Source organism: Nicotiana tabacum, chromosome 13, assembly GCF_000715075.1.
Source record: "Nicotiana tabacum cultivar K326 chromosome 13, ASM71507v2, whole genome shotgun sequence".
NCBI classification, from domain to species: domain Eukaryota; kingdom Viridiplantae; phylum Streptophyta; class Magnoliopsida; order Solanales; family Solanaceae; genus Nicotiana; species Nicotiana tabacum.
In genome coordinates, this window is record NC_134092.1 from 19620362 (window position 1) to 19630626 (window position 10265).

Here is a 10265-nt window from a genome sequence, read left to right on the forward strand (position 1 = left end):
TCCACCATGATTCCCAAACCGCTCTAAACTTTTCTCAAGGCATATGGCTACCCAACCACAGAATCCATATGCTACTCTATCACTCCCACTTCGGTTAAACCATCACCTTTAAGAAACTTCTCGACCTCTGCTTTTCATACTTGACCTGCTAGCAATTCAAACACCGCGAGACACCTTCTGCCATGTCCTTCATTATCCTTCGTTACCCAAATGTTACATCAAATCAAAATCCATCTATGTAGAACCTGAACTAATAAATTGCTTCCAACTCTAAGCCTCTTCGAAGGTAATCTTTCTCGAGCCATCAACATTCGAAATACCGATTCGATTCTGAAACCGCTACACACCGCTATCTCTGACAACCGCTTCTTAGACACTATTTCACCACACCCTACCCAGAAGGCAATTCAAGAAGACCATAATACCGACGAGCCTTAATGCGTTCAACAAGGACGACGACACCACATCACAATCGAGAACTCCACCACGCTCGAAAATATCAAGTCCCGTTACTCCATCAACCAAAGCTTGAACATTCATAGTCTGATTGCCTCTTCTCTGTTGCTATTAAGTGCCGAACCTCTAAACCATACACTGAAAAATCCTTCTTTTAAGTCATTCACTGCCTCGACACATAAACAAGCACCCTGCCATCATGCCAACACTGCGCGATAACCACTCATGAACATCATAGCAATCCGTACATAGCCTCAAAACCATATACAATACTAATACATTGCTGAAAGCCTGAAACGACACAACACCCTTCAACAGTTCGACGACAATAGCTCGTTCGAATACACAGAGAGATACATCATGCACTATATCTGTAGTACCACTGCAACTTTTCGATGCCCCATTGATAACTCAACATCGTGTAAGAGTGAGTGGGAAGGAAATGAAGGCATAAGCCTCGATGGAATCAAATCGTACGACAAGGAATCAAGAAGGGAAGTGCTCCTCACAACCACCTTGCCTCTCGAAGATAAGTACATACGTCTCCGTACTGATCTACAAGACTCTACTAGACTTGCTCATAACTCATGAGATCCACGTGAACCTAGAGCTCTGATTCCAAACTACCACGACCCAAAATCCCCTAAAGGCAGTGATGGCGCCCAACGTCGCCGTCAGGCAAGCCAACAGTGAATTATTGACTTAATTACTCATTTTAAAAATTCTGAAATCATAAATCCCAATTAATATATAAAATAAACATCGGGTACTCGTAGGAGCCCGTGAATTCTCTTTATAAATTTCCGTATAAAGTATAAATTACAAGATAAAATGGTAATAATTACGTAAACTACAATAATGAACATCTAGTAGGAACCCCCAAAATCTGGTGTCACAAGTGCATGAGCATCTACTGAAAAATATAATAAAATACAACATCTGTCTTAAATATAAGTTAGACAGAAGAATGTAAATAACCCTGATGGAGACTCTGTATGCTGCGGATCATTACATGGAATGCAACTCACCATAAAGTTCTTACAATAGCCGCGTCTCTGAGCCCAAAAGACCACTAAAAATATACATATATATACATGCACAAAAAGTACAACAGGTGTAGCATGAGTACGTAAATGAACACGTACCCAGTAAGTATCTAGCCTAACCATAGAGAAGTAGTGACGAGCGGTCGATATTGACACTTACTAGTGGTCTAATAAATCAAGTACAATATAAAGTAAACAAGTATGAGGCATGGTAAAAATAGTGTAAACAAAGTTTTAGCACGTGGTACGATCCTCCTCTGAACAGTAAATGCAAGCCCTCAATTATCGATCACCTCCTCAACCGGAGTGGATATGGGAAATGGTCCCCACCAGATAGATCAAGTTGTCATGACCCAAAATCCTCTAAAGGCCATGATGGCACCCAACGTCGTCATCAGGCAAGCTAACGGTGAATTATTGACTTAACTACTCATTTTAAAAATTTTGAAATCATAAATCCCATTAAATAAATAAAATAAACATCGGGTACTCGTAGGAGCCCGTGAATTCTCTTTATAAATTTTTGTATAAAGAATAAATTATAATATAAAATAATAATAATTACGTGAACTACAATAATGAACATCCTAGTAGGAACCCCCAAAATCTGGTGTCACAAGTGCATGAGCATCTACTGAAAAATATAATAAAATACAACATCTGTCTTAAATATAAGTTAGACAGAAGAATGTAAATAACCCTGATGGAGACTCTGTATGCTGCGGATCATTACATGGAATGCAACTCACCATAAAGTTCTTACAATAGCCGCGTCTCTGAGCCCAAAAGACCACTAAAAATATACATATATATACATGTAAAGTTCCCGCAATGGCCGCGCCTTTGCGCCCAGAAGACCACCAGACATATATGTATCTGCATAATAAGTGCAACATGAGTAGGTAAATCAACGCATACCCAGTAAGTATCTAGCCTAACCCCGGAGAAGTAGTGATGAGGGAGCAACATCGACACTTACTAGTGGTCCAATAAATCAAGTACAATAGAAAGTAAACAAGTATGAGGCATGGTAAAAATAGTGTAAACAACTTTTTAGCACGCGGTACTATCCTCCCTGAACAGTAAACGCAAGCCCTAAATTATCGGTTACCTCCTTAACCTGAGTGGATATGAGAAATGATCCCACCAGATAGATCGTCACAAATCAAATCAGAAAAACTCACGGATACGATGGCTTCTTGCCAAATATTACGAACGATGTTGTCGAGGTGAACGACACGATCCCATAAGAGTATTTATAGAAATGCCAAAGCGTACGACTCGATCCCAAAATAATGCGTTCATTGCCGAGGGTCGAATGACACGAACCATAGATGCATCTATTATACTACCGAGGCGAACGACCCGCTCCCATGAGAATATAATACTTTAACGGGTCCTTGACCCCAGTCACGAAGATACGTGTGAGTTATGAGATTTAAAGAAGCTCTTCAATAAAAACGCACAATGCAAGAGGATTTCGTAAGAGAGACATAATTGTTTCGCGATGAATCAACTAGCTCATCAAATCTTTACAATAACGAGTCTATCACTCTATGCAAGCCTAGTCTCAGGCTGCAAAGCGAAATAAGGAATTTTACAGGCAAAGATGACTCAAATAATACAATTAAAGCATAACGTGAACCTGAACATAATCAGGAACTCTAGCATACGCACAGACACTCGTCACCTCATACATGCGTAGCCCCCATAACATGTAGCATACAACAAGAACAACACCTACATGGTAAATTCCCCCTCACAGAGTTATACAAGAGACTTATCTCACTCCGAATTTTCATAACCGGCTCCAATGCCTCTTTAACTCTTCAATTCAAAGCCAAACGATCTGAAACTAGTCAAACAATATGCAAATCAATCAAAATATACTCCAATGCTTATACTTAATCAGTTTATAACAATTCTCAACTCCGCTCGAAAAGTCAATAAGGTCAACCCTCGGGCTCACATGCCCGGATTCCAAATATTTTTAAAGATAAACTTTACCCATAATACCACGAACTCAAATATATAATTTATCCTAAATTCCACGTCCAATTTCGTGGTAAAAATCTAAAAATACCAATTTCTAAGTTTTCTACCAAAATCCTAATTTCTACTAATTTTCATGTTTAAATCTATATATAAACCATGTATTTAACTAACATGAGAATTACTTACCTTGACATGGATGATGAAAATCTTCCCTCCAAGAGCTCCAAATATCGCCCAACCAAATGAAAATGTGAGAGAAATGGGCTAAGTCTCGGATATAAACCACCCTACTGCCTAGCGACTTTCGCACTAGCGGACCATTAGCCGCACCTGCGGACAAATCCATCGCAGGTGCGGTTCTCCCTAAGCCTAGGCAAATCCGCTTCTGCGGACCAAATTTCTCTCATGCGCGACCACTTATGCGGTCCAACCTTCGCTCCTTCGCACTCGCACATGTTGAACCCTTCCGCTTCTGCGACTCCAGTCTTGCCCAGCTCCTTCTGCTTCTGCGATCACGTCTCCGCATCTGTGACTTCGCAGGTGCGAAATTATTTTCGCACCTGTGCCCCCAGGTCCCTTCTACCAAAATCGCACCTGCAATAGCCCCTACACACATGCGTGACTGCACCTGCGGCCACTTCCCACGCAGGTGCGATTGCACCAGATCTCAGCTGCCTCAACATTTCTTCCAAGTCCAAACTCGTTCCATTTTCAATCCGATTCGCACCCCGGGGCCCCAGGACCCCATCCAGCCATACCAACGCATCCCAAAACATATTACGAACTTAGTCAAAGCCTCAAATTATGCCAAATAATATCAAAAGTACAATGCGACGATCGAAGCCTTTCTTTAAACTTTCAATCATTCAAACTTCGCCGAACGCGTCCGAATTATGCCTAAGCATTCCGGAATAACGCCAACAAGTCATAATACATGAAGTGAAACTACTTAAGGCCTCAAACCGCCGAGCGGCGTGCTAGAGCTCAAAACGATCGGTCAAGTTGTTACATATAAGACCATTAGAGGAAAAAATTATTATAATCTCTGATTTTCTCTATATATAAATGGGGAACAAGATAATTTTGGTGATAATGATGGTATATAAAATTCAGGTATAGGTTATGCATTCGCTATAGTGAATGATCTATTGTAAAAGAGTAGAATAAAGTATTCTTATAAACCTCGCTTCTAAAAGAACGTGATCACGTGAAGTTGGTTGGAGAAGTTCAACAGTAATCAGACCGCAGAGTGTTGCAAACTTTAAAAGGGAGTGGAACTATAGTATAGGTTATTTCCACTCGATATTCAAGTACTGAGACTAAATTTTAAGATAATTGATTATTTTCTTGAACTTTAAGGATAAATCATGAATTCCTTTGGTCTCGCATTCCTGGAGGTGCTAGCAAGCATTGCTATTTTTGCTTAATCTTTGAGGAAGTCTTACTCATCGAAATCTTTGCTTAAATCTATTCAGTTGACAAATTTATTTTCCAATCATCTTATATCTTGTGTAATTTTTTAAATTGCTCTGACTGTTACCAACTTTTATTTCTATATCAATATAATTTCTGTAACAATCATTTTCTGCTGCCTTCAATTTATGTGGTGCATATTGTTTTGATGTGAGAGTAGATAATAATAGCCAAGGGTGAAGGATGAGAACATACGAAATGATGTATTTGTAGGATTACGGAGAGCATAGCGAAACCATCTTAGGCTAACTTTTCTCATTTTATCATATACATCTACGTGATTTAGTCGCATTTTCAGTGGACGCCACCATCTCTAATCCTCTATAATCTGGTATTACCCATCGTGGCATTAAAATTTCTAAGACACATAGGCCCAGTATTTACACACATGTAACATTGTTGGTCTTCCAATTATTCTAAAAAATCGCACTCACTTTGCTAGCCCGTAAGGCTCCTCCTTTTCAATCGTCCTGTTTGAATTCTATCTATTACATCTTTATCTATCATACCGTTCTTCTAATGACTTAGCCTGGATATCTAAATTGCATTTATTTTAAGCACATAATTTGGTGCATCTCTACAAGTGAAGTTGGCGGTTCAAATTTCACTTTGGAATGTCTTATTTTCAATTCTATTAAATCGATTCATTTGCTTCATATTTTTAGTATTCCAATTAGACGAAGGTGATGTAAATCTTATGTTATAGGCTGAATTACAAATTGCAGTCTTATATTATTTGTCATTTAATCACTTTTTTACTTTATACAAATTGCAGAGTATTTCTTGCAGACAAGTGCTATTCTTTCGGCATTAGTTGATTTCCTATAAGAAGAAAGGATCAGAAAGACAATTGCAAAATATTGGATGATTTACTGGAGATTCTTCTTCTCCAGTAAATCATATATATTCTTTAATATCGGATAGGCTCCATATGCCACTAACAACTTTTCTTTCTTCTTCTTAGTTCGGTATTTGGAAAGGTTCGGGTTGAAATCGGAACACTTGGTTCCTTAATGTTGGCTAAAAAGGGCTAAGTTTTACTTGAGTCAGCATTTTGGGTAAACGACCTCGGAATCAGGCTTTGACGATTCCAATAGGATCGTATGATCATTTTGGATTTGATCGTATGTCCGGATCGGGTTTTGGATGACTCGGGAGCGTTTCAACGCTTAATGTTGAAAGTTGGCTTATCGAAGGTTTAAAAAGTTCTTTAAATTTGGTTTGGAGTAGGTTTTGGTGTTATTGAGGTCCATTTGGGATTCCGAACCTGGAATAGTTCTGTATAGTGATTTAAGACTTGCACGCAAAATTTGATGTCATTTCGAATATCCTAGGTATGATTCGACGCGTTCGGAGCAATTTGCAAGAACTTGAAGTTCATAAGTTAATTCGATTTGATTTGGGGTGCGATTCTTAGGTTTGCTGTTGTTTTCTGCATTCCGAGGGTTCGAGCAAGTCCATCTCATATTACCAAACTTGTTGGTATGTTTGGACGAGGCCTCGGGTGCAATCCGGACGATGCACAGATCGATTTAGAGCTTAAAAGGGTTGTTGGCGCACCAGTTCTAGTGTGCCCGCACCTGCTAACTTTTGGCCGCAGGTGCGAGCCCGCATATGCGAGCTCTTGGCCGAAGAAGCATTTTTGGACAACTGGCCAGTGGTCCGCAGAAGCAGAGAAGCAGAGAAGCACGCGCAGAAGTAGCCTTGCCTATGCGATTAGTACCTTGTAGGTGCGAGTGTGATGACCCGATAGGTCATCTTATATTTTAGAACATAATTTTGTGTTTCAATATCTCAAAAACCTTATTTTAGTGTTTCTCGATTTGCGTGCACAGTCAGAGTATTCTTCCGAAAGGCTTATATGCTAAAAACTGATAAAAATAAGAATTTTGCCTTAAAAATTAATTTGAGTTGACTTCGATCAACGTTTTGAGTAATGGACTCGGATCCATGTTGTGATGGTCCCGACGGGTCTGTATCAAAATATGGGACCTGGGCGTATGCCCGAAATCGAATTCGGAGGTCCCTAACTTGAGTTATGAATTTTTATTGAAAATTGAAAATCTGAAAGTTTAATGGTTTTTAAGAATTAACTGATGTTTGGATATATTGATACCGGATCCGTATTTTGGTTCCAGAGCCTAGTACAAATCCACTATAATATTTGTGATTTGTTTGTCGAATTTGGTGAGAAACGGAGTTCATTTGATGTGATTCGGACGTTCAGTTGTGAAAATAGAAATTTTAAAGTCTCTTGAAAACTTTCTTTGATTTGGTATCCGATTCATAGTTCTTGGTGTTATTTTGGTAATTTGATTGCGCGAGCAAGTTCGTATGATATTTTTAGACTTGTGTACACTTTTGGTTTAGAGACCCGATGGCTCGGGTGAGTTTCGGATAGGCTATAGAGTGAAAAATTAGACTTAGAGCATTGCTGGTGTGCTTCAGTTTTATTGCATGCCTCAGACCTCGTAATTGCGAGGTCAATCATGTTAAGAAAGCAGAAGTGTGGAAAGCTTCACATTTGCGATGGTTTCTTTGCATTTACGGGGTTTGCAAGGTCGCAAATACGACATATGCACCTGGTCAAATATGACTTAGACAAGATTTTTGGTTCATTCTTCAAATTTTCAAACTCAAGAACCTTAGAGGCGATTTTCCAAAGAACTTTTCTTCCCCAAATTATTGGTAAGTGATTCTAAACTAGTTTCTTTCAATCTTTCGCTACTTTTCTTAAGATTTCAACCTAAACTCTAGGTTTTTCATGGTGGAAATTGGGGGTTTGGGTAGAATTAGGGATTTTTGCATAATTAAAATTTAGACATCGAATTGAGGTCGGATTTTGAAATAAATTATATAATCGAGCTCGGGGGTGAATGGGTGAATGGATTTTGATCCGTACCTTGGGTTTTGACCAAGCGGGCTCGAAGTCGATTTTTGACTTTTTAGGGGAAAGTTTGGAGAATCTAAAGTTATGCATAGTAATTGATTTCTTTAGAAATATTTGATATTATTGAGTCGTTTGTGGATAGATACGAGTGGTTTGGAGGTGGATTCTAGAGAAAAAGCGGTAATTGAGCATTGAGTGGCCTTTGGAGCGAGTAACTGTTGTATCTAACCTTGACTTGAGGGAATTAGGAACCCTTGGACTATTTGATATGTGAAATTCATGTGAGCGGCGTATATGTGAGGTGACGAGTACTTATGCGCCACCAATTTATCTGTTTTTCCCGTTTCTCCCATTTTTCTCATATTGTCTCTTTCTCTGTCTTAATAGTTACATACTCTACTGGTGTTCCCATGCCTAATTGCTATGTGTCAGACATTGTTTCCTCCAGTTAATGATATTAGTTTTTCCATAGTTTTATTATCTCATGTTATTTCCTTAAGCTGATTTACCGGTACCTTTCTGTTGTAGGTTCTGAATTGATCTCGTTGTGTAGTATTATTTATGTGGATTTTCATGGTGTACAAATTCCCTATTTGCTTCGGTTTGGAGTTTAAGTATTGTGAAGGGTTTCTGTGATTTAAATTATGAAATTTCTGTACATACTGAGTAATTAATATTGATATGGTAGGATCGGATTGCACGCCGCAACAAGAGGAATAAAGGTGATATATTGAGGTGGAATAAGGGTGAATTTATACTGTACGGTGGGAACGGGTTGCACATCGCAACATGTGTAATAAGGGTTGGTGGAATAAGGGTGAACTATGATTGTGTTATTGTGATACGGTGGAAACAGGTTGCACGCCGCAACAGGTGTAATAAGGGTGAACTATGATTGTGTTATTGTTATACGGTGGGAACGGGTGCACGACGCAACATGTATAATAAGGGTGGATTGTTTGGTGGAATAAGGGTGAACTATTATTGTGTTATTATGATACAGTGAGATCGGGTTGCGCGTCGCAACAACCTATGTGTTTATGTTTCCTTGAGATGTGTTAGCCTTACGGTATTCTCTTTTGCACTTAAGGATCGGTAATTTCTGAACATTATTGATATATCTCCGGGAGTTGTTGTATTTCTTGCAATTTACTACTTTCTTCTATGATGTATTTTCTATTCTGCTTTTATTATATATATTGTGTACAAGTTGTAGTGTGGGTGACCCGCCTTAGCCTCATCACTACTTCGTCGAGGATAGGTTCGGCACTTACCAGTACATGGGGTCGGTTGTATTGATACTGCACTCTGCACTTTCTGTGTAGATTTTGGTACTGGTCTGAGCTGATCGTGAGGTTAGCTGCTGGTTTCATCTTACAGGAGACCCAAGGTAGATCTGCCGGCGTTCGCAGACCATGGAGTCCCCTTCTAGCCATTGCATTTTACTGTTTCTTTCCTTTCAAAAACAATTGTATTTCTTTCAGACATTTACCTGTAGAAAAATCTTAGATGTTCGTGAATTGTGGCTCCAGATTCGGGTAGTATATATATATTGAGGCTATTATATACGTCCGCACTCATTTTTAAACTCGTTTTTAGCTTATTTGCTATTATTTACCGAAATGTATAAGAAGTGGCTTAATGATTCCCTAACGTTGGCTTGCCTAGTAAGTGAAATATTAGGCGCCATCACGGACCCGACAGTGGAAATTATGGGTCGTGAGAAGTTTGTATTAGAGCACTAGGTTGCCTAGGTCTCACAATTCACGAGCGAGATTAGTAGAGTCTGGAGGATCGGTACAAAGACTTCTGTACTTCTCTCTTAGAGGCTATGAAGTTTAGGAACAAATTTCACTTCTATTCTTCTCTATCGTGCGATTTTGTTTCCTCAATACTGATTGAACTCTTTTACTCTTATTCTTTCGCAGATGGCGAGAACACGCATTGCTCCTTTAGATGAGCAGCAGCCAGAGCCTCCATAGTAGCTCCTACGAGGGGCAGAGGTCAAGGTCGAGGCTGTGCTAGAGGCCGAGGCAGGGGAGGGGCTCCGCCCAACGTCTGAGCAGTAGCCCCAGTAATGGAGCCTCAGGTAGAGTTTGACGAGGAGGTTCTAGCCCAGACTATTCATGTCGGATCAGCTTAAGTTCCGGAGGGGTTTTTGCCACCCCAATGCTTCAGGACGCTTTGGTCCGTTTGGTGGGCCTTATGGAGAGTGTGGCCTAGACTGGCGCATTTCCCATAGTACCAACCGTCTCTCAGGCTAGAGTAGGAGCCCAAAATCCTGCTACTCACACTCCGGAGCAGATGGCTCTCCAGTATCAAACTCCAGCCGCTCATCCAGTCAGATTAGTTCAGCCGGTTGTTGCGGCACATACTGATATTGGGCTAGCTATGTCTTTCGAGGC